General features: G+C 44.5%; 1 long non-coding RNA gene across 1 annotated transcript; it reads left to right on the top strand.

The window, feature by feature from the left end:
- Nucleotides 1–3585: 3585 nt before the first annotated feature.
- LOC119483050 lies at nt 3586–24023 on the top strand. Its single transcript, XR_005205600.1, has 4 exons — nt 3586–3596; nt 7983–7989; nt 9219–9223; nt 23887–24023. It is a non-coding gene; the product is annotated as an uncharacterized LOC119483050 (long non-coding RNA).
- The last annotated feature ends 539 nt before the right edge of the window (nt 24024–24562 follow it).

Genomic DNA, 24562 nt, shown 5'->3' with positions numbered 1-24562 from the left:
CACATATACAGCCACAAACACCCAATCAAACCCCGCCTCTCCCTCCCATGAGTCTGTCGATCTACACCCTAAACAAAGACAACAAAGCAATCCCCACTGGAGAGCGGCCATCTCTGACTGCCTGCAGACTATCTCCTGCTTCCTCCCTCACACGCACACACACGCACGCGCACACCTACACACACACACACACACACACACACACACACACACACTCACGCACGCACACGCACACACTCTCTCACACACACACACACACACACACACACACACACACACACACACACACACACACGCACGCGCACACCTACACACACACACACACACACACACACACACACACACACACACACACACGCACGCACGCACGCACGCACGCACGCACACGCACACACTCACACACACACACACACACACACACACACACGACTTCCATTCTCCATGATGTAATGAACCTGCAAGGCTTTTCCCTTTTTCTCTCCTCACTGTAGGACCGCTTTTTATTTTTTCAGCTGCACTTTTGATTTACTTTCAGAGAGGAAGTTTTTAGAGAGCGAGCGCCCCACCCTCTCCTTACAACATGTCTCCCCCCCCACCCATATTTAAAGACAAAGTTTGAGTAGACGCCGCACCTTCTCTCTGGATGAGGCCTATATTCCCTCGGCTCACTCTTTCCAAGTAATTGCCCTGTTTTTCCAGCGAGTGCACAGATTCCTGCGCCACACCATGAAGTGCGGTGCTTTAATTTGCGGGTAAATAGGTTTTCTTCTGAGTTTAAAAGGCACCGTGCCCCGTTGGGGGATTGAGCTTTGGGGGAGATACTCGGAGGCTGAGAGGAGTCATTAGGCAGGCGGTGGGAGAGGTGGGGGAGAGTACGCTTCATGATGCAAACAAGCAGTCAGCGGTGACCTGACAAGATTCCCTGACAACAACTTTGGATTTCTTTTCATTTGATGTGGCAAGCGAGCTTTTCAGTGACGGTACAAAGTGGTCAGATTTATTGCAGACGAGTGCAAACGTTCTGCTGAAACTCTACTAAACCATAATCACGTTGACTCTTTGGGCTGGAATCCCACCACAAACACCAAACACTAGCTGAAGCTAAATGGACTGAAGATACATTACAGAAACACATGTTTTGGTTTTATTTTCCCAGTTTTTTAGATATTTATTTGTAGAAAGAGTTCTAATGAAAACTGTCTCTGTGGTTTATTCAGGAAAACAGGGACTCTGTTTCTGGAAAGACAAATTGGTGTTAATCTTTTTAATGTACGGTGACCACTACACAATCAATTCCTGGGTCAAGTGCTGGGTCGAGCATAAACAAGGTTTTACACACATGTAACGTTCTACAGACGTAACAAGGCTGCTGGATGAGAGAGGCATCCGCCAATACTTTACACGGAAACACACCGTGTTAATAACAAGCCGACCACCTCACAGTACCGCCAGCTGGGGGCTGCTTTTAAAGTCAGGCACCTTGGAGGAGGTCTGTGCTCTCCGAGTGACATTCTAGTATTTTATCTATCCATCTATCTATCTATCTCTTAGAATACTGAAGTCATGATTCTAAATCATAGAGAGAACATAATGAGTCTCAATGAACCCAGTTTAGATCGTTGTCTGGGTAGGAAGTCTTCCATTTACATCCTGGAGATTTCATTATTGGTCTGGGATATCAAAACAATCCATGATGCCAGTTGCACGGTGAACATTTCAACATGGTGTTCTTGTCGTCGTCAGCCATGCCGCTGATCCATGAGTCCTAACAGTTCCACTTCAGCCTCATCACTCCATACTATTGTCTCCAAGAACTCTGAAGGCCGAGGAGGCCTTGTACACATTTGTATTAATATATAATTGAATGTGTCACTCAACTGAAATCCTTCAGTCTCAGGAGGGGTTGAAACGTTTGGTTGCAGCTGTATACTTTAAAACATCATTCAGTTCATTCCAGGACTTGTTTTGTCATTAAATTGTAATTTCCTCAATCTAGCCTGTGTTTATTTTACTTCTCTCCTCAGTTTCCCAGAATGTCTTCCAAACACAACCCTCTCTGAAAACAGGACGATCAGAGAGATGTCAACCGGAAGCAGCGATCACGCTGTGGAAGTGAAACGAGATGTTGACCTCCCGCTTCGTGGAAGTGTGCTGGAATTCAACTTTTACATTAAATGAAGTGTTGATGTGGAGTCCTTTGTTTCTGAACTTCAGGATGCTTTCATGCCCTCAGCTGTTATATGTATAGACTGTGTGTGTATGTGCTCATAAATATGCCGGTCACACCTCCAGCTGAGAAGACAGCAAACTAAAGGGTAAATGTAAAGTGTAAATAGTACACATGGCCTTTAAAACAATGTTAAGGTGAGAGCGGTGGTGCTCCTCAAGACCAGGACACTAAAGGTTGCACACCTCTCTGTCGGCAGAGCCCTCATAGTTCTGACAGTCCCTCAACACGCCACTCTCCCAGTGGCCGAGCAAAACACCACCAAAGGGTTGGGGAAGTGCTACGTCTGACCTTTTCTCCTCCGCTCAGATATGTGTGTGTGTGTGTGTGTGTGTGTGTGTGTTGGTGATTGTTGGCTGTGGGTCATAAGTACAAGTTTAAGGGTGAATGGCCCTCTGAGGTGAGGCTTTGTTGGCGATGTTTTCTTGTGTCGACACTGGGGGTTAATTACCAACAATAGCTGCCTGACCTTCTCACGAGTCTACGTGTGAAATCCTGGAGATGTTTGCAAAGCAGCCGGCAGGACTGGGGGGGGGGGGTCGATCCGTGTCTCATCACCTTCAACCAGTAAGCAGCTGGGACGGAGATGTTACGGTTCATACCCCCGACTTAGGAACAAAGTACAGAGTAGTCTATGTAGTGTATGGTGTAGTGTACGGTGCGTAGTGTAGATAGTGTACAGAGTAGTGTAGATAGTGAACGCCATAGTGCACAAAGTGAACAGCGTAGTTGTGCAGGCAGACGTGTTTTTAAAATCTGGGTCGAGTGAATATAATAATTGTGATCGCTTTTCTATTGATGATATCTTAGCTGTTAAAAAACGGCAGATTTGTTTTGCAGGTATTTGGTCATAAACCAAAGTTTTAAAAAGAAAACCATTTTGACTTGATGCTGACGAAGTTATTGGATCACTCAGGTGAGATATAAAGCAAAGAACCTCTGTCTGTGTGTCCTTCACATATCTCCACAACTGCTCATCCGATCTGCTTTGCATGTATTGCTGGGGACCCGAGGATGTGCAGCGTTGAAGGCGGTGCAATTTAAACACGCAACATGTTCAATATTAATAAATTCTCTGCAGCGGGGGGGGCGGGGCTTCTGGGGGCCGTTCCGAGCGGCCACGCTCCAAACAGGCACCGACCTGCTGGTCAGATTCATCCTCTGAACATGAATATGTGTTCTGAATTTCATGGCTGTCCAGTCGTTGTTGAGATATTTTAGTCCGAGGTAACATTGCCGTCCCTCGAGCCGTGCTGCGTTTCATTTTTTTCTTACCTGCTGGTAAATAAAGTAGCACATCCAATCAGCTGGGTCTAATAGCTCAATCTGAGAGCTGCCAGCGCTCCTATTTTTAAAGGCTCTACCTATAGTTTCATTAGTGCATATACAGCCAGCTCTCGCCACCGTGGCCCTCTCTATTGTACTGTATGCCATTCACCTTTCATCTGGAGCCCACGCTCCATAGGAGACAATAGAGCAATTCTGCAGCAGGAGCAGGTAATCTTTATGGAAGGCCTGGAAACAATGGGAGCCGGGGCGGGGGAGTTCACATGGTAATAAGTGGACAAACCCAGGAGCAATTAACTCTGTTGTAATCCCATTGAGTTCAATCAAAGCGAGCAAGTAGTACTTTCAGAATAAAGGGAGAAATAAGGAGCCAAAGGAAATGAATGACTTTGAGTGCAGCACCTGTAGAAATGGATGCAGGGGACAGCTTCAACAAATGAACCGTTTCAGGCACTCAGGAGGCATTTTGAACCTGCAGGTGAAACGCTCACAGAGAAGAGGGAATTTAATCAGCCTGGCTCACTTTAGGTCTCCAGTCATGGAACAGTTTGACTCAAGTTTAATACCAGATTTTGCATCGAGGAAATGAAACCAGACTTGAAAGCAGAGAATGTCAGAGTTTAGTGGAACCACTTCTTTATAAAATCCTTTTTCGGTCTTAAAGTGATCTATGAAAGTATCGACTCTAAATGACAGAATAGAAATGTTTTATTTGATGTCCAAAATCCAAAAGCGGCAGAAATGTTTAATCAATGAGAAAGCTTTCATATTTCCAGAAAACCGGTCAGCACTGCTGTCATACAATAAGAGCATTTACCAAGTGTGTCCAGAACAAGCCTACTACTACAGCATTAAAGTGTCATACGAGACAGTCGGACTCGGAGCTTCTCAGTTTTCCCAGAGCTGAAGAAATCCAAATCCAGTTATGGATTTAGTGTTTATTGGAATGAGATGCTTACAGGATATTTGAATATGTGACCAGACCGTCTGTCATATAAAGCATTCCCATAAGGGGAGAGGGGGTCAATAGGTAATCATTGTACGGGGAAATGCGTTGTAACATGTGATATTGACCGGCGGGTCTGCTGGAGGAACCGTGGAGACGTGAATATAATGAAAAATCAAAGTGTTCAACAGCATTCGTTTTCTTTGACATGGAGGGCAGAATGATCCCCGGATCAATACGAATCCAGAGGACTGGTTAGACGGACGCTGTCGGTCGGAGAGGGAAACGTTGTCACCATGCTGGCCTAACAATATTTAAATATTTAGTGTTAATTAAACTACATGTACTAGATGCACTTTAATCTTTGACTGCATAGTTTGTTTGACCCCCCTGAGGTCGACGCTGTCGGTTACAACAGAAACATACTTTAGTTACTCTTTTTAGAGTATCTCTGGAACGCTGTGATGTAGAGACTAACTTTAACTTACAGCTGCTTCGTCACCACCGTAGCTTTCTAACGAGGAGTTGTGATCAATCGTATTCCTTTCAGACGGTTTGTAATCCAGCTTGGAACATGCGGACTGACTATATCTATTTATTATGTATTTAATAATTTTTTATAATCATTGTCTTTTATTTCGTTTTAGATTGTCTACTTACTTTTTACTGCCCTTTATGAGAGTTCAGTTTCTGAGCAGTTTTAGTGCTTGCCATCCAATCGCTGAAAAATGCAATTCTTGCAGAAATCTCCAAATGTCAAAAGTTTTTGATCCCAAATCACAGCATGGCTTTTCTATGGTGTTCCTCAAGGTCTTGGTGTCTTAATCTGGTATTTTGGAGGGATTATTGATCATTTTTTATCATTCTCCAGTGGTAAAAACTGGTTAAATTTAGAACCAAATCTGTGGAACAAATGGTATCAACCCAAACATTGCTGTGCAGAAGCACTCCTCTTTAAAAGTGAACTATTCTCTGTGGCCACGGTATAATAGAAGTTATCTTTGCTTCTGATGAGATGATATTGTGCTGGCTCATCAGAAGTGGAGAGTGTCCCCAGTGTTTCCAGTAAGAGCAGTGAAGCAGTGGAGAAGGACAGAGACTGTTGAACAAGGTTACGAGGCCATACGGGCGACAGGATCGCAGCAGGGCCACAGAGCAGATAGTATTGATAATATGGGAAATGTGATCGCCTTTAGTCTGCGCTTTTTCATTTGGGGAAGAGAGGACGAGGGGAGATAGAGAAATCAGAGGTAAGAGTGTAAGGGATCCTGCCCGTCTCTTAGCGTCTCGCTGCACCCTCCTGCAGTCTGCCGTTGTAATCAGTGAAGCAGCGACAGCCATCCTGTCTTACTGCTGCTTGGCTGCCACTCCGCAGCCTATTGATGGGAGTTCGGGGCGGCCCAGACCAGCACTTTCTCATCCGCCACTGGAGTCAGTCCGTCTGTCCGGTTCACATCCTAAAATGGGACTCGAATCTGAGAAGGGGAACCGGGGGAGAGGCCTTAGTTTGAGTATCATATCAACTAATTGATAAAAGTCTCTTAGTCCAAGTGAAGAACTGGAAAGTGGAACCAGCTTTTAAACCAGACGGATCAATGGTGCTTATATATTGAGCTCAGTGGTAAATGCATGGTTCCACTTGTCTGCCTGCAATTCAGGACCATATATCGGTGTTTGCACAAACAGAATTTTATCCCATTTACCACAATAGAGACGGAGCACAATTAAGACTTGCTCTCTACTGACTTTGTACTGCGTGAAGGTGCCTCCGTGTCAATTCTGTCTGCTAGCAAACTGCAGAAAGAGCCTAAAAGCTACTGCGTGGTGGGACGCACTACCAACAGGGTAAAAACACAACGAAGTTTTTATAAGCTGCCGAAGACAAAAGTGAGGAACCACCAGGACAAATGAAAACTGGGTGACGCTCAGTAGGCTATCGGATACCTGTGCAGCACACACTTTGTCCAACGTCAGTTTTAGGCTAACTATATTTCTGTAAGGATAGCTGAAGCATTCTGACAGTAAGCAACTTGTGTTGTAGTAGAATGTGGATAAATTGGAAAGCTTTGCAGTATTATTTATATATAAATTAATGAATTAATTTGTAATTTGAGATAAGTATACAGAGAGCCAGCACAGCGCACCGCTGCAGTCTCTGTAGAGAGTGATGTTGCGCACGGTCAAGCCACAATTACGCACGGACACAACAGATATCCGCTGGTTCCATGAAGTGTAGTTTTGGACAACAGAACCCTCCGTGCTCATGAGCACATCAAATGTGTCGTTTTGATTAATTACTCTACACAGTTCCTTCTGCGCATCAACAGGCATTTAGCTCCTCTTATATAACTCCCTCAGGACCGGCCGTTCCTGTCAGTCTTTCACCCGGACGGTGTCTCCATCCTGAGGTGAAACAAGTTGAAAAATAATGTACGTAGTTCCAGACAACAATACGTTTCCTCTGAGGAAAACTCTCTACGGGACTCCCAAACTGTCAGTGCGTCATGACGGGGATAGTCCTGTGATTAAAGAGGGAGAAAGTAGTGAATGTGATAAATAATGTTTGGCAATCACAGCCTCTAATACACCCCCCTATAATAATAATATAATAATAATCTTTATGATCCCACTCCGTGCTCAAATGTGCCACAGGAGCGCCAAGTTAGCCATCCTCATGAAAACGCCTATGGTGTGTGCATATTAGCGTGTGAATGAACGTGCGGTACACTTAAGGATCCCGGTTCGGGGGTTTGAAAGTATGGTCACCCTATCTCCTGGTGGCATAATGTGGCACCAATTGTTTTCCCCTCTGGTGGGCGTGGTTTTCTGAGTATGACGCTCTGTTTCTATGAAATACATTGCAGGAAGTCCAGTTGGAGTAACAGCTTAATAAGATTAAAGGTTTATCAGATGCCTAAACAATGCACAGCAATAATACTCTGGATTTTACGACTGGAAAATTAGCACGGCGACAACAATTGTATTTTTCTTCACAATAGTCATGTCAAGGTAAACTGTAGAAATGTGCAGTTAAAGTTCCTCCACTAGGAACATGCATGCATGTGATTGACCAACGCGCTGCCTTCACCAATGATGTTGAGTTGCAGCAAAGATTGAGTCTGATTTAACTTGTTTGTTTTGTTGTCACAGCTGCCAGCCAGGTCTCCTAAAAATAACATCCCCCACAAACACAAGGTTTTATATGCGGAGTATTATATCAGGGCCACATTGAGGAAAAAACTATGAATCTGAGATTTTGAGAATAAAGACATAATATTATGAGAATAATGTCAGAAGTTTACGAGACAAGAAGTGGTAGTATTATGAGAATAAAGTGATAGTATTATATAGCAGTAATTGTACGTGTTATTTTAGAGGGGAAATAGAGTGAATATGAGGAATGTGGAGCATCTTGTGAAGTTCTACTTTAGTTTAGGTTTCACTAAAAACCAAATACTTCATCCTCTGGCTCATCAGCAGCACATTATCATCAGCATCAGGACCTGGACAAGGTTGTGCAAGAAACTGAGTTTATTCTGAAGAAAGGAGCACACGGACCTGCTGGAGGAAACGGACTCTTTGTGGAGGAAATGATTTTTTTTCTGGTAAAGTTATGATTTTATTGTCATAATATGATGTCATCATCATCATGTCACCCAGTGCAACACCGTGGCTCATTGAGGTCTTTGTATTTAATAGTTTTATTCCGTTACCACACTCTTACTCTTCACTTTCCTAAACATAGCCAGACATTAACTATAGAGGTGTCAGATCAAATGAATGAATGAATTGTTTTTGTATCTGTGTTTTATAAAGTTAACCACTTTGGAAGACTCTGAAAATGACCTTGTGTGTCATTTAAGTCGTTAGCACCGGTGGAAACCAGTGGAAATGGGAATGAATGGAAACCAATGGTTGCCTTGAAGGTCCATTAGATGAACCATATTTAAAAGTGTAACACGGTGTAGTAAGATTTGGAATCTGTTTGGCAGCAATGCGATGGATGTTTGAACTAAAAGGCCAACAGAACGTCTCTGTCCACACACCCAGTCAGCTTCACTTCCAACACGGCTGCACTAAAGCTTTAAGTAATGAGGCCCAATTTGACTCAATTAGGCGGTGTTTGTGTTGATGGTTATCGAGTGTGTGTGTCGTTGGGCTCGCTGGCCGTTCCTCCGGGACTCCCCGAGGCCACAGTGTGGATAATTAGAGTTCATGTGAGAGGGTTAACCCACCTCAGTGGGCGCAAGAGAGCAAGACAGCTCACTGCTGCACCTCCTTTTGATGTCTGGCCAGCTCTCTCTCCCCACTATCTACCTGAATGTCAACCAATTGGGACAGTGCAAGGGCTTGACATTATGTCTGCGGGTTATCATTATATGTATTTTTTTTCACCTGATCGATTGGCTCTGGTCTGCAGTGGTGCTTCTGGGGGTAACTGTCACTGCTAGTTAGGGATTGACCAGTGGGTATCATTAAGAGCAAGAGCGCCTGCTTGGGGGAGGCTTTGTTGTGGGGAGGGGTTGTGAAGAAGCCAAGCCTTTCTCTTTTAGCCTCCTGGACTTAGCTGACCTTTCACTTAGGGAGCAGCTGGAGCTGAGAGATATTTAATTGAATGGAGTCTTCAGATGTATTTTGGAGGGAGCAGAGGAGATACCGCCTTCTCAAGACCGAGCAAGAGAGGGGAGACGGAGACGGAGAGCGCGGGGAGGGAGAGTTTGCTTGACCTTCAAAGCCTAATTGATAGGCTTTTCATAGACCTTGTTTGAGATGTGCGTGGTCCCTGTTGTTCAGCAGACCCTTACAACTCCTGCAGAAGTACAAAGTCAACCGCAGGTAGGGAGCCCCCAGTGGCCCGCCGCAATCAATAGCCGCCGGCTCGGCTAACGAGAGCTGCAGTCACTCTTCAGCTTTCACAGGCCCCATTAACAGGCAGCGCCCGGCCTAATTCCACAGCCTGCACTCATTAATGTGGAGAAATACGGAGCAACGGCAACATTATGAAGCAGCCTGGAGAATAACTGCTGCTCGCATTCGGCAAAATAAGTCAGAATAGAAGAGCAAAATGATGCGTTTGGTGCCTGATTGATTAGGAGAAAGACGAGTTAACAAACGAGGAGATACATGAAAACAGAAGCAGCCTTGCAGTGAGCGCCGCTCCAGTATCTCTCCCTCCATCTCTTTCCTTTCTCTCTCCATCTGCCTCCCTGTTTATTTGAGCTGGCTGAATTTTGATAAAAACAGGAGCAACACAGCAGGCTAAAACAGATTAATGACAATTCAATTTCCTTCACGCCGCAGAGCTGCGAGGTAAAAGGCTGAAGCTTAGTGTCTGCTGGCGACAGGGGAAGTTCAGGACGAGGAGGAAGCTCTGGCCTTATTGTCTTTGAAAAGTGATTTAATTAGAGCTCCCCCCCCACCACCACCACCTCCTTCCTCCATCACTCCGTCTCTCAGTGGAGCCGGCAGAGATATACGAGGCTCCGGCGAAGGCAGCGGCTTTGGACGCGGCAGAGAAGATTTCTGAGGGATCATGTACGGAGATCAACTGATAAGCAGCTAATTTTGTGTACTTATGGGAGCAAACGATCGCACACCCCCCCCCCTCACACTTACCCTCCCCTCCCCTCCCCTCCCGGAATTCCTCCAGCCGAGAGGATGAAAGCGAAGAGCGGAGCCCAGATCTGAGGCTGTTTCGGCCATTAATGCTGATCTCCAAAATTAAAGATTTATACCACTTGATAGAGCTCAGTAGCAGCACACACACCGGATAAAGAAGGATGGAGCGGGGGGGAGCGCTCTCCTTTAAGGCTTTCTTTAAAGTATTTGAATGGGAAAGGGGAGTGGGTGGTGGTGAGGGGGGGTGGAACACAATCATGAAGAACCACTTTCCAGCTAATTGGAACCTCTTGAATAAGTTACCAGTGAAAGATGTTTAATTTGGGAAATGAGTGATCTTCCCGACGTTTTGATGGGAAATGAAAGAGGATGGGACTCTGAGACGTCGTCTACATGCTGATTGATTCCACATATGTGAACATGAACACATGTTTGATGATATTCTACGTGTTTTATCCGCAGCGATAGGTTGCTCAGCTGTTTGCTTTATGAGGTGATAATATGTCAGATGTTGCCCCCTCAACTGGCCAACAAAATAATCAGTTAGTGCAGCTGTACTTTACCTTCTTCAAATAGTGCAACATTGAGAAAAGTTAAAGGTTTAATCAGAAACAATCTGATTGAAGACAAGTCTAAAACCTGCTTTTATATTATAAAGCAGGTTTAAGTTCTTTATAAATACTGTGAAAGAATCAAAACACTCAATCCACAGATAAACACACACAGCCCGTATTCAGAAACTCTGCGTTTGAAACAAGCCGTTAAGGATTTCTGTCCATTTGTGATGTCACAAATATACAATATTTTGACAATTTCACAGTTTTAAATGTAAACATTCTAAATGTGTCCCAGTTTATTTCCTGTGTATGTAAATAACATCAGCTGACAGGAAGTAAACATGGACCCAAGCTGTTGCCTAGCAACGCAATTCCGTTGAAATGCGCTAAAACGGAGCGTTGGGTGAATACAGGTATATTCAGACAGACAGTATGAGGAAAAATAATGTGTTGTTTGAACATTACAGCATGTAAACATGTTCTAGTAGAAACCCAGAATACAAGTATGAACCTGAAGATGAGCACGATGTGGGACCTTTAAGTATAATAGCAGCCTTCTTTACTGTATGTCTTCAGTAAGAACCGATGGGCCTGGGTTTGAGAGCCACAGACAGGGGAAGTCACAGAGTACTGAGAGGCGGACTAACACCTTGTTGGTTTTGGTCATTTCAAAGATAAAGAACTACTTAATGTCGGTGATAAATCCACTGTGCTCTTTCCCTCCGTCCTGGACCTTCATCTGAAACACAGCGCTTCAGATCGCTCGGCAGCGTCTCCGACAAATTCACTGTCATATTTGCGAGCTAACTTTCACTCTTTTCATTTCCCGCTTTTCAAGTCTGTCACTCTTTTCTTCCTCTAGGGTTAGCCAATCATGGTGACATGATTATGCATATCAAACAAATGGAACATGGAAAAAAATATCTAAATTACCCATGAAGCAATACTTTGTGCCTACCACTCCTTGTTTTATTCATATCCTTATCCCGTTTTCTTCAAAATATGAGCGCACGCTATCATGGGACATCATCTGTGCAGACCCAGTGGATCCATGACAAACATGAATCAACAGCATCTTATTAAGGACGACCTTGATACTCCATATTTAGTTTAGCCTGCCAATCAAAAGCCAGTCCCCACCCATGTTTGCTCATTAGACTGAAGGGAAGAGGGAAAATACCGCATACACCTCCTCACTGTTCGCACCAGCAAACCATCAAAGGTTGGTCCAGCCAATAAGGAGAGGTTAACCCCGGCTGGAGGGCGTGGCTGCAGCGCCGGCTGGACAATGGTGAGGGGGACTCGTGGGGGTCCGTGGTAACGGAGCAGAGAGACGCCGGCGTTCTTTGTGTGAGAGGCGATCCTTCAATGTTTAATCAAAGCGCCGATCTGGCACGTTGTTAGTTTTCAGTGCACTCGCCTCTCTCCTCTGCCTCTCTTCACACTTACGTCCTTCAGAAAGATCAAAACGCCCGGATAATATGATCTGTTGCCAAGTTTGATAATGAGCGTCTAAATGAGTTTGGCCCATTAAATGTACCTCTGGATAATGAATAAACCATTCACCTAACAACCCTGATGTGATCTCTAATTAGGTTATGTGAGGGGGGAAATTCCACCGCTGCTCCGGCAGCATTCACACCAGCATCTCACAGCTAAAGACACTGAACTACACACAGAATGGAAACCTGGTCATCATAAGAAGACAGTTGAATGTCAGTACCTATGGCCTGGTTAGGGTTATACTGTAGGATAATTCAGCTTCATGACAGCTCGGGTCCTGATCTGGAGCTTTGACCGTATTTATCAGTTGAAACCTGAGCAGTCGTTGATCCAGATGATCTAATCCTCTCTTTATTTGGAGGTCAAATGTTTCTAATAATCCCTCAATGCACATAAAATAGTGTTCATACGACCACAGTAAGAACAATTGAAGCAGTTAGTGGGTCGATATGTTCTGGTCGGACAATCGCTGGTGTTTATATGGAGAAAAGCATTTCTTAATCCATTAAGAGTTCATGTCTTTAATGAAGGGTTACTTCTTTTTGCTGCTCTTCAACAATATAGAACACGATTTGGTGTTTTTTGCGGTTCGGGTGGTTGATTCAGGCATATTTGTGCAGGTTGGGTGGTGCAGATTGGCTCTCATAACGGTTATTAAAAAAACCTGAACATATTAGAATTTCTATATTTTAATATTTTTCCAGTTGGCTTTAGAATCCATTTTAAGCTCTCGATGTTTGTGTTTAAAGCCATTAACGGCCTCTCCTCACCTCATTTGTCCCAGATTTTAACTCTCCGCGAGCATAACGGGGCTTTGCGGTCATCTGGTCAACTTCTTCTGGAAGTCCCGAGGTCGAGGTAGAAGCTGGGAGGTGATCGCACCATCACTGACCTAATACTCTTTATTCAGATTGGCTTTTAATACCTAGTAGCGCTGTGACATTTTCCTTTTTATGCACCTTTTTTTGATTTCATATGTTGTGTTTTTATTCCTGTTATTTCTGGATGTTAATGTGAAGCACTTTGGGAACCTCATCGACTGTTTGAATTGACTATTGGTTGAAGAGCAGGTCGAATTTCAGTCAACCAAGATTTTCATTGGTTGCCCTAGTAAATGATGGATGTTTACAGTAATGACAAAAATTATTGTTAATTATATAGCACTCCGCGTGTCCGTCCGTCCGTCCGTTCGCGTGTCACACTTTCGTTTCCGGAGTACAACTCGGACACTATTTAACTCAGGAACTTCATCTGTGGTCTGATGGTTGACGGTGTGGTCTAGTTGTGCCTTCTGGGGGTTAGAAGTCCAGGGTGCCCAAAGGTTTTGATAATAACAAGCTAGATTGTGCTCAATAGACTAATCCCATTAGTTCCTAAAGGGTAAAACCATTGGCCCTACTTTAGTAGGGGTCAAGCATTGAATGGGGGGGGAATGTGAGCCATGCTCACTTTGGCCTTGTTTTACTGTTTGCCGTTTTATGTTCCAAATAAGTTTGACCAACCTGTTTGTTTCCAGCCTTTCATCTGATCACCTCGCTGATCATGTTTCTCTATTCCAGTCTGACGGTGACCAACATCGTCTGGCTCGTTTAAAGAAGCTTTATATGATATTCCTCAACCGCTTCCACAGACGATGACAATGACTGATGTTTAATGCAGAAATAGTCCCAGCCTGGGAATAGAGATGGACAGGTCCAGGAAAACGTGGCTCCCAAAGGAACGAGGAACGAATATTCAAACCCCAAAATTCACAAACATCCGCCGTGTGTTCAGATAATGAGAATGTACAAAATGTACCGATGGAATCAAAGGAAGTTGTAGCAGGACAGTTTATCTGTCTTTGTGCCGCCACCAGCAGGCCTCAGACTCTTACTGCTTTCTTCACCATCAATTGTTGACAAGTTCTTTTTAACAACGTTCTCCGTACAGTATATTCCACGTCTATGTCAGTATTCATGCGGGGCGAGGCTCTATCTCAATGTGTTCACGCCACATATTGATGCACGCTTGAATTTTAAATTTGAATTTGGGAGAATGCACACATTTATACACAGACTCATGGTGTCAAGGAAATAAGAAATACGATCAGACTGAAGTTGTTGCAGGAGAGAGAACACAGAGACTCTACCAGTGTGTGTGTGTGTGTGTACTGATGTGAGGGAACTACTGCAGGTAAACGGAGTGAATTGTTATGGCTGTCCTAATCGCCGGGGTGATCTGAGAGATGTGTAATTTATTTCAATTGCTTTTTGACATTTGGAGAACGGCGTCTGCGGTGACTGTGCCTGAGCTCTCTGGCCAGTAATTATTCAATTACACAAGCTAATTGACACCTGGTGTTGTCTTTTATAGGTTGATTTATTGGGTAATTGTGCCGCCTCTAAAAAAGCCACTTCACCCTCGCTGTTTAAAGTTCACGCTCGTTCTATTCGCCGCGTACTCGACGGGCCCACGACAATACAGAGAACAAAAGTTTCATCATGTTTTTGATTGCAGCTGTTGATTGTTCTAAGTGTTTTTTTACATGAACAGCGAGTGCTTTAGTGTCCTCCCCCGGCTCTCCAGCCATTGTTTGGTAAGCCTGTGAGATCCATGAAGCACCATTGAAAACAACAATGTCACCGGGAGACTGGAACACACGGAGGGGCTCAGAAAAGTTTACAGAAAAAGGCTCAAACTCTGAAATGCTGGAAGTGAGAACCTTCTGGTTTATACAGCGTCGACACATCTGACATTTACAGAGCTAGCAGCAAAGAGAGGCTGACGCTGAGGCAGGTTGGTTACGGTTAGGTTGGTTTGCCGAATTACACGTTGACCATCATGAGAGAGACACGGTGAAGTCTTTGGTTGTCATCAGTAGTCCTAGATCTCACTGAGAGACACGTCCTATGATGGCCTGTTTAAAGGGATACTTTGGGTGTTTCTCAGTGTGGTTGTTTGAGGTACTTCTCCATAGTCAGTGTATATTACGTACAGTACATGACGGTCGGTATGCCTCCATACTGGAGAAACAGACAGCAGTACCAGCACGGGAGCAAAGCGATGTAGTGCTGTGGACGGGGGGCAGCAGCAAGACGCCTTTTAGACACCTAGAAATGTAGCTGTAAAATAATACGAATGTTAGAATGTCACTCACCACACCACCACCATACTTCAATTTCAAACTTCTTCCTAATTTCTCAGACAGTTGTTGTGTCTTCTCTACCTCCAGTAGTCTTTTAGTAACACTCTCCTCCACCTTTCATGCTATTTGCATGTTTCCATGATCATATAGCATGAAGCTGGCTCAGTACTGCATCCTCTCCTGGTCAGTGTAATAGCATCTAACCAACATGTCTGTTTTCTCTCTCTGTGCATCTAAATGCTGGTTAGCTGCTCCTCCGTCTCCTTCCTTTGTCTCCCACACAGTTTTAATGACTTGTGAGAAGAAAGTTTCCTCCTGCACACACAACTCTTCAAAATAATAAATCACAGGATTTCTGCTCACGTTAATTGACATTTGACAACACCATTTGCATAATGATTCAAAACAGCCTCGAGGGAGATGCTTAAGAGGAGGGAAACATTATGGATTTGCTAATTAGTCATCGTCAATTCTTCTGTGTTGCTGCAGTCGTTAGTCTTGGTGAACTAACTTGATCAGACAACCATAGCTTTATGACAGTCGTCATCACTATTCAATCATGATTATTGCTGCTCTTCCTTCGGCTGCTGAAACCACCACGTTGTAATATATCTGACAAAACTTCCTGGAGAAGTTTTAAATCAGAATGTATAGCCTAATCAAATGAAGGTTTATTTATATAGCTGCTCATAAAAAGGAACGACGAAAACAAGCTGCTTCTGACACGTTAGCAATGAGAGGTTATTTCTATCTTAGACTATTAAACCGGCTAATCTGTATACAGATTTCGCAGAGACCGGCGGCGTTGAAAAAAGCCAACAAAACTACTCGCTAACTGCTAACGTTACTCACGTTAAATAGAAGTCCATCAAACCAACTGGACTTTGGGGACGAGTGTACTCGGATCCCAGATGTGAAAGCACCCTTAGATCCACCTCTGCATCACCTGTACTGTAGGGGACTACGGTGGTTACTACATTAAGATGTGTCCGCTCGTTGGGCTCTTGCAGCATCGTTCCGGTATCCGGTTGATAATTCGTGCAGCTGACGATCGCAGACCTTTATCCAAACAAAGTGAGGCGCCTCTTGTATCTGTGTATGGCATTTAGCTACAGGCACCTTGTTAGAGATAAGTGCTGCAATGAAATCATTCAACCTAATTGGCCCTGACATCTCTGTTCCACCGTCATATTTGTGTTTGTTATTTCTCCGTACTGATGAGGGCTGGAAGAGGTTTGCAGTCTTGAAGCTCTCTGCTTTTAAAGCTGCCATTATGTGTTTGTTTTGTGTGTGTGTGTGTGTGTGTGTGTGTGTGTGTGTGTGTCGGTGTGTGTGTGCGTGTGTGCGTGTGTGTGTGTGTGTGTGTGTGTGTGTGACTGGAGAGGTGCTCCAAACTCTCAGCATCCTAACTCAAACAAAATAGAAGCTGTGACTCCAGCTTCACTGTTAAAGCCACTATGAAAAGACAAAAGACTAATAATGCCAAATATGTATAAAGGTGAAATTCAGTGTTCTACTTCTGCATGTCATACTTCCATAAATTTGACTTTACTTGTTCTTGTTCTTGTTCTTCTCGGTGTACCAGCAGGTGTTCATCAAAATGTCAACTAAATGCCGACAGAGCAGATCTTTGAGCCGCTGCTACATCCTTAAATATTACGTATTAAGATATACAAAATAATCTGAACTCAAGAGGAGACGAGCCGACCACAAAGTGTTGTCCAGGGCACAACAGTTTGTGTCACCAGAGTTGTTTTTTCAATTCAGCAGCCATTTACTTCGACCATAGCTGTAAATGAGTAAGTGCAACTAAATGTAATCTAATGTCAGGCTGTTTTGAAGTGTGTTGTGCACATCTGGAAAGAAATGAATGAGCTCACAGGTAGATGTATAAGTAGAGGAACACGTTCATCAACATCATTACAACAGTGGTTTCCCAATCTACCAACTCCATGTTAAAGGTTTGGTTAAGACACTGACCCCCAAGTAGCGCCTGTAGGGATGGGTTAAATGCAGAGGTCATATTCCATGTATATACTTGTATGTATATGACAAATATAATAAAGTTGAAGTTGGCTACACCCAGGGTTACTGGTAATACAAGTTATTTTATTACAGGTCCAGTATTCTGGGACTGTCTTTGAGCAGCTGCTTTGTCAGAAATTGGTTTACAATTTACAGCCAAACAAACTCACATTGTTTTAATAAAGACGTCAGTCAATAATTAATAGTGCCTGCGATGCTAATCAACATTTATTTGTATATCCCTTTACAACAACCAAAAGGTGCCCAAAGTGCTTCACATTAACATCAGGAAATAACAGGAATAAAAACATAACATCATAAAATAAAAAAAAAGGTACATAAAAATCAAAAGCACGATCACCCCACATCTGATACCTCGACTTTGGGACTTCTCAAAACAATTGACCAGATGACCACAAAGCTCCGTTATGCTCGCGGAGAGTTCAAATCTGGGACCAATAAGGCGGTCAAGGCCGTTAATGGCTTTAAACACAAACATCAAGAGCTTCAAATGGATTCTAAAGACAACTGGAAGCCAACAGAGAGAGTAAAGTACTATGGGGGGTTTTTTTGGGGGGGGGAAGACTGGTTCAGACCAACATACGGTGCATCACAATAATCAAGTCTCCAGATAATAAAAGCGTGAACTGGCTTCTCCAGATCATGCCGATTGAGTTAATGATTGCTTAGAGTGACACAGTGCGACACCGTAAGACAGTGATGTATCATGTTTGTTGTCAGCGTTCTGTCGTCCTACAGTTTAAACAAACATTGAAGTGGACCGAATGACTCCATCCATACCTGTGCTTTGCCCTCTGAAAGTAGACTTCACTTAGTAATGATGGAGTTAACAGATCATGGTAGGAGTAACCAGAGTTACACTATAACTATAAGGCTTAGTGGAAGACTGTGATGATGGTTGAAAGCGATCAGCCTTGACTGTGTGCAGGAGACGAGATGTGAGTCATGGCCTCCGCTGTCAAAGTCAAACAATCTGTTTTCTCAGGAGAAAGAAGTAAACCTCCAACTAGCACTTTGAGAGCTGAAACAACCAATGTTGTCATTTTCTGGTGAGGACCGTCTCTATTCAACTGCTGTGAAGTATTTGGCAACATCTTTGCTTTTCCATTTGCAGTTACACATTTGTTCAGCTCTCGCTGTGTTATTCCTCATCCGATCTTCTCATTGTTTTCCTACAAATTCACTCCAGACACCGGAGCTCCAGGAACACCAATGTACCATTTTCCTTCTGTTCCGTTCTGCTCCTCCAGCTGCTCCATAGAAGAGGAGAGGAATTAGTTGAGGAACCAATAGAGAAAGTCCTCCAAAACATGGGCAAAGTAGGCTATTTATACTGCAGCTGAATGTGAAGGCCAATGTTATTTGGTGGGGTTAAGGAAACATAACCATTGGAAGGAGCGACTGCTTGAGAAGCTGTGAAATAATTTTCTGTCAAGGGCATAAAACGCTTCTCAATTGAGGTAAACATTTCTACTTTCAAAAGCAATTTATTTTCTAACAACCGCTGAAAGCAGACAACATATCTTATGTTCCCTTTCCTTGAATTTTCATTTATGCCCCCCCACCCCCCATTTCACAAGTGAGTGTTTACCGCCCGCTTGCAGCCACGACTAGAGCCGGGGTCTGCAGACTGGCAGTGAGAAATTGCCTGGTTTCTGAGTGGATTTGGATTAGGGTCAATGCAATGTGTTATTTTGGGGGAAAAATACCTTTATGGCTTTCCATTGATTTTTTCCCTCTTTTCTTATATCAATTAAGACCAGAGAGCTGCAATCTAGCAAATGTTAACAAGAATGGATGCTGCCAGTGTGAAGCTATACTACGCACCTTATATACAGTATGTGCATCAATGTATGCTTCTGGTTATGGTATTATTACATAAGAAGACACATTGATTATATATCAAAGAAGTGTTGTATGTTGAGATTTGTACATTTAATAATGTTATGCACATATCTAGTGAGCACAATGTAAAAGTGAATGTTCTGTCAGTTTAAAGTATTGACACGATCATCCTCTTAGAAACAGAAAGCTGAGGTCACATGCAGTAAAACACACCTTACATGGTCTGGTATGAGCAGTATAGTGAATAACATGGATTATCTGGTTACCATGGCACCTGGCAGCTCTTGTGGGATGTTCCCGGTCTGCAGTGGTCAGGACCTACCAAACGTGGTCCAAGGAAGGAGAACCGGAGAACCGGCGACAGGGTCAGACCCGAGGCTCATTGATGCACGTGGGGAGTGAAGGCTGGCCCGTGTTGTCTGATCCAATAGAAGAGCTACTGGAGCTCAAACTGATGAAACAGTTAATGCTGGTTCTGATAGAAAGGTGTCAGAACACACAGTGAGGAGCAGTTTGATGGTACGGGGACCGGTCAGGGTGCACCATGCTGACCCATGTCCGCCGCCATAAAGCGCCTACAATGGGTACGTCGTGAGCATCAGAACCAGATTCTCCAGATCTCAATCCGATGGAGCATCTGTGGGATGTGCTGGACCAACAAGTCCGATCCACGGAGGCCCCACCTTGCAACTTATACAGGACTTAAAGGATCTGCTGCTGACGGCTTGGTGCCAGATACCACAGCAGACCTTCAGAGGTCTAGAGGAGTCCATGCCTCCATGGGTCAGACCTTCAGAGGTCTAGAGGAGTCCACGCCTCCACGGGTCAGACCTTCAGAGGTCTAGAGGAGTCCATGCCTCCACGGGTCAGACCTTCAGAGGTCTAGAGGAGTCCATGCCTCCATGGGTCAGACCTTCAGAGGTCTAGAGGAGTCCATGCCTCCAGCAGGTGAGTCATATGACCTGATACCTTTCTGGTCATATCTATGTATTCATCTATGTTGTTATCAGGAGGCGCTGCGACGTCACCAGCGTCACCATCCTACTCCGCCGTCTCCACTTTTCACAGCGGCTTAAAAAAAAAATCCCCCTTTAACACATTAGACTTCCCATTTCACCCAGATAATTACACAATTATCCTGCTTCACTCCAAAAAAATCCATCCAGGGGTAATTGGTGTGTTGGGCGGGGGGGGAGTCACCCAGAATCCAGTGCGGCGCGGGTCTGGGGGAACGAATCCAGATAAGTCAAGCAGAAAAAGGGAGGGAAAAAGCTGCACTTATTCGATTTTAATCTCGCCACTTTGCAAGCATTTAAATAGCCTTCATCAGACTCCTGGCTCGCAGCCTGCCTCTAACCTGTTATCAATGCCCAAAATGCCCATTTTAAATGTCAGTGTGAGCACAGAATGGAGACGCGGTAACAGGTGCTCGGCCCGAGGTGAACCGCGGTAATGCCCCCCATTATTGGTTTCTCATAGAGCCGTTACATGTTGCATTGTTGCTGCTCGGGACGCGGCGTTCTGCGGGTAGAAAGCCGAGCTCAATTATTGGCACAGAAACACGCAAAAGCACACAATGGCCAGCCGAATGGGGTCTACCCAGGCTACATCTGTAGCCTATGAAATAACCTTGATAAAAGTAATTGAATTTTTACTGTGATAAGATTAACTTGTGGTAATTGTGAGCGGTAGGAGCCTTGAGTTGGTACAAAGGAAACATGCTGGATGACAGTTGGGAATAATCACACCCTCTCCTTCCCTCCCAAGAACATACGCAGAGAGAGAAAAACACAACTGTGAAGGAATGAAGTCTGAAATCGGGCTCTCGGTGGCCAAACGGCGCTACCCAAACAGCTCTGGATGTCCTGATTACCATGCACACTCTCACAGTCCTTTTAAATGTGCTGATATGGGCTTTAAACAAGATTCAACACTTTAAACCCCAGCAGACTTAATTAAGGGTGGGACCTAGCACATGCAGAGACGAAGGAGGAGAGGAGGAAGGAGAGAGGATGTGTGGAGGAAGGAGGAAGGAGGAGGTATGGGGGTGTATTGTCCACACTGACCGACCTTCCTCCCAGACACAGTTTCATGAACAAACACAAGCAACAACGTGCCTTAAACTCCCCATTACTTTGCCAAAACTGCCTAAAATATCAAACAATGCACAGCCGTGGGGGGGCGCGGCGTGTGCTGCTTACCCAGTCTCATTTCCATACAGCTTTTACATGTTTCCAAAAGATATGCATAATTACAGGGTTTGTGTATAATTGCTCCAACACATTGCCGGGAAAAAGCCAGGTTGTTCTTTTTTTAACGTTGGCTCTAAGAAAACAGACTCGGCTTCTTTCTCCCTCGCTTCTCCGGTCGGAACAATTAAAACAATGCGGCTGTCTTGGAAAGGAGTTCTGCTCTCATTATCGCCTTCTCTTCTTCCCCCGTCAGAACATTTACCGCTTAAAAAGAGGCCCCGGCACCTTGGCATTGAAACACACTCTTCTCTTTTTTCTTGTCTGTTTTCTCCTCCTTCCTTCCTTCCTTCCTTCCTTCCTTCCTTCCTTCCCTTCCTCCTCTCGCCACCTTCTCTGCGCTCTCGCTGTAACAGAACGGGTTATGAAAAGGGAAATGTAAATAAGATGGAGTGTGCGGCTCGTTGTGTTCCGCTGCAAAGCGGAGGCATGCGAGGTGTCTTAAGCAATCAAAGGGACTTTACATGAAGCAACTTTTACTGGTCTCATTCAGAGTCGGGGAACAGATGCACGCGTTGTTCAACCTGATAGCAGCAGAAACACGCAGGTTTGGAACGTAAAGAGGAAATATTAGGAATTGTCAAAGACGTCGTTTTTTGTGAGGCTTTTAGTTCATAGCAGTGATGATCAGAGTGTTCCCGCCTCGACTCCCTTTCAGGCTGTGACACGCCACATGATGCTGGGATGTATGTTTGTCTCAGTGAGATGTCTCACTGTCATGTTGCTGAGTGCTTTTTTGCTCAAGCCCACTAATAACCTGCAATAGTGTATCTGTGAGTGTTGCTGCCGCCTTAATGGGCAAAAAGCCGTCATCCTTTCAGTCTCTATCATAGCGCAGACGTGGCTATTATCCAAATGCTTTGGCTCCACATGAATTGTGTTGAGGGAAGAGACTTGTTCCTCCCCGGGTTGATGAAAGCTTCCCACAGATGCTCTCTTTTGAAAGCAGCACCTTCGGTGTTGTTCGCAGGCCGCCACCGCCGCCACCGCCGCCGCCGCCGCCGCCTCGATCGCACTTTTATCAACACGCAGAAAACAGCGATGTCAGTGGTGTGACTGGCAGCTCCCTAAGTGGTTACTCAGGGCTTCTCACTCAAACACTCAGTCTGTCATCCAATTCAAATGTTAGGCATATCTGCATGGGGGGGAGAGAGGCGCTTCTGCTGGCGTCATCCGGTCGTACAACAAAAGAATCAGCCGACTCGCACAAAAGCTGTCAAACACTTTCTGTCCTATTGATCAACACAAGAGAACGGCAGACCCCACACACCGCCGGCCCTCTGTACAGGGCTGGTGATAGTCGGGGGTTTGCAGCAGAGTTAATTCTCTTCGAAGGCTTAGAGTGGGATTAATTTTTCTTAAATGTCATGGTCAGAGGGTATGTGGCCCAAATTGGTCTCTGCTGACAGTCTGCAGACAGTGATTGCGGTTGGCTGCGATGATGTATCAATGCAGCTGGAAGACTTCTTCATCCCAGAACAATATACACCACTCGGGGGACCGGGCGGGGGGGGTGGGGGTGCAGGAAAAAAAATACATCCCTTTACAAGATAAAATTACTTTTTCCTCCAGAAAGTCAGAAAAATGATCGGAATAATACAGCATTCATGGTATCGGACAGCGGGGAGGGGAAGTGCGCCCGGCGTGTTTTATATGCTTTCTCCTCCTCGTATAGCTCGCTGCTGCTGACCAGTGCAGAAAACCAGGTATCCTAATGTTTAACAAAATAACACCATTATTGGTACCTATTGAATTCAGTTGCAAGCAATGCAACTTGTAACAGATAAGGACCTGATGGAATCTGTCTTTGCTCTATCTGAGCCAGAACGCTCTCTGTATGAGTCAAATGGAGGAAGCACATTGACGATTCAAATGGAACGGCGCTTTGCAGGCAATTCACCCTGTAATCTACATGCTTCCCTCGCCAGCTGGCCCCCGCTAGATTAACTTTTATACACAAAAGGCATTCTCTTCCAAGAGGCCATCGTATACACTCACAATCTAATAAGATTTACAAGTGCATCCATAATAACTTCACTGTTATCCGTTAATAATAATAATTAATGATCTAATCAATGCAAAGGAAACGTTTTAATCCCGAACAGAGAGATTTACCAACCTGATCTCACGGGAAGGCTTACAGATAGCACGCCATTTTAAGGACATCCTGCGCGTCATGACAACGCATTTATAAGCTTTTTGCGTGTCATTTCACGCCGTGGGGTTAACGTCGTGAAATGTCTGTCTCACGTGTAATTTAATGTTAAGTTGTTCCCGTTAAACGGTCACGTCTCAGGCAATAAAACCACTTGTTTAAAGGCAGTGGTGTAACTTAAAGGCAGGGTTGAGGATGTTCTCCAGTATCTCTGTTCTACTGGTTGAAATGGTCTTTACACCAAGGCATCGACCAGCGCTCTGCCTCTTAGTACTCGTTGCATTCGTTGGTTGGGTTGGTTAAGTTTAGGCATGAGGAGTTATATCAGTTAGACCAGCGGTCAGCGACCTGCGTCTCTTCAGATCCTCTCCAGCGGCTCCCTGTGGAGTTTTAAAAATGGAAATGAATAACTGTTTTTTTGTTTACATTTTCATTTTTATTTATGATTGTTGTAGGTCAATGGTACGACGGTACGACGGAGTATTAGGGCCACATAAATCTGAGATTTCCTCAACATGGTTACAAAAACAATATTGCAACCAGGAAGGTCCAATGACGTAATTATGCATAATAATTCAGTTCTAGATAACGGGCTGTCGGGATATTTTTCAGACCGTTGGGGTGTTGGAACCACAGCATGGCACCCTTCAGAATAACTGAACACTTTAAGACACAAACCCTGGTCTCCTGGTTAAAGGTACTGTGTTTATTGGACCCTCCCACCCACGATAAGCAGCTGTTTATTCTACTTCACTAGCTCTGAACGTCACATATTCATTGGGATGTGTTTACGTTGCGGTCAGCGATGACTACATGGTGTGAAATGACACGCCGGAACGCAAGAACATTGTTATTGCATACAAAATGACTTACAAACTGCCGTGCCATTCATACTCCATTTGGTGTGGTCGGGCTGGATTTACAGCAGAACTGTGCCTTTACATTAAACATATCACTGTATGCCTCAGATCCTTATTAGCACCACCACTTTACACTGGACAACA

This window comes from Sebastes umbrosus, chromosome 23 (assembly GCF_015220745.1).
Source record: "Sebastes umbrosus isolate fSebUmb1 chromosome 23, fSebUmb1.pri, whole genome shotgun sequence".
Taxonomy (NCBI): domain Eukaryota; kingdom Metazoa; phylum Chordata; class Actinopteri; order Perciformes; family Sebastidae; genus Sebastes; species Sebastes umbrosus.
This window is presented reverse-complemented; position numbering and strand designations above follow the sequence as displayed.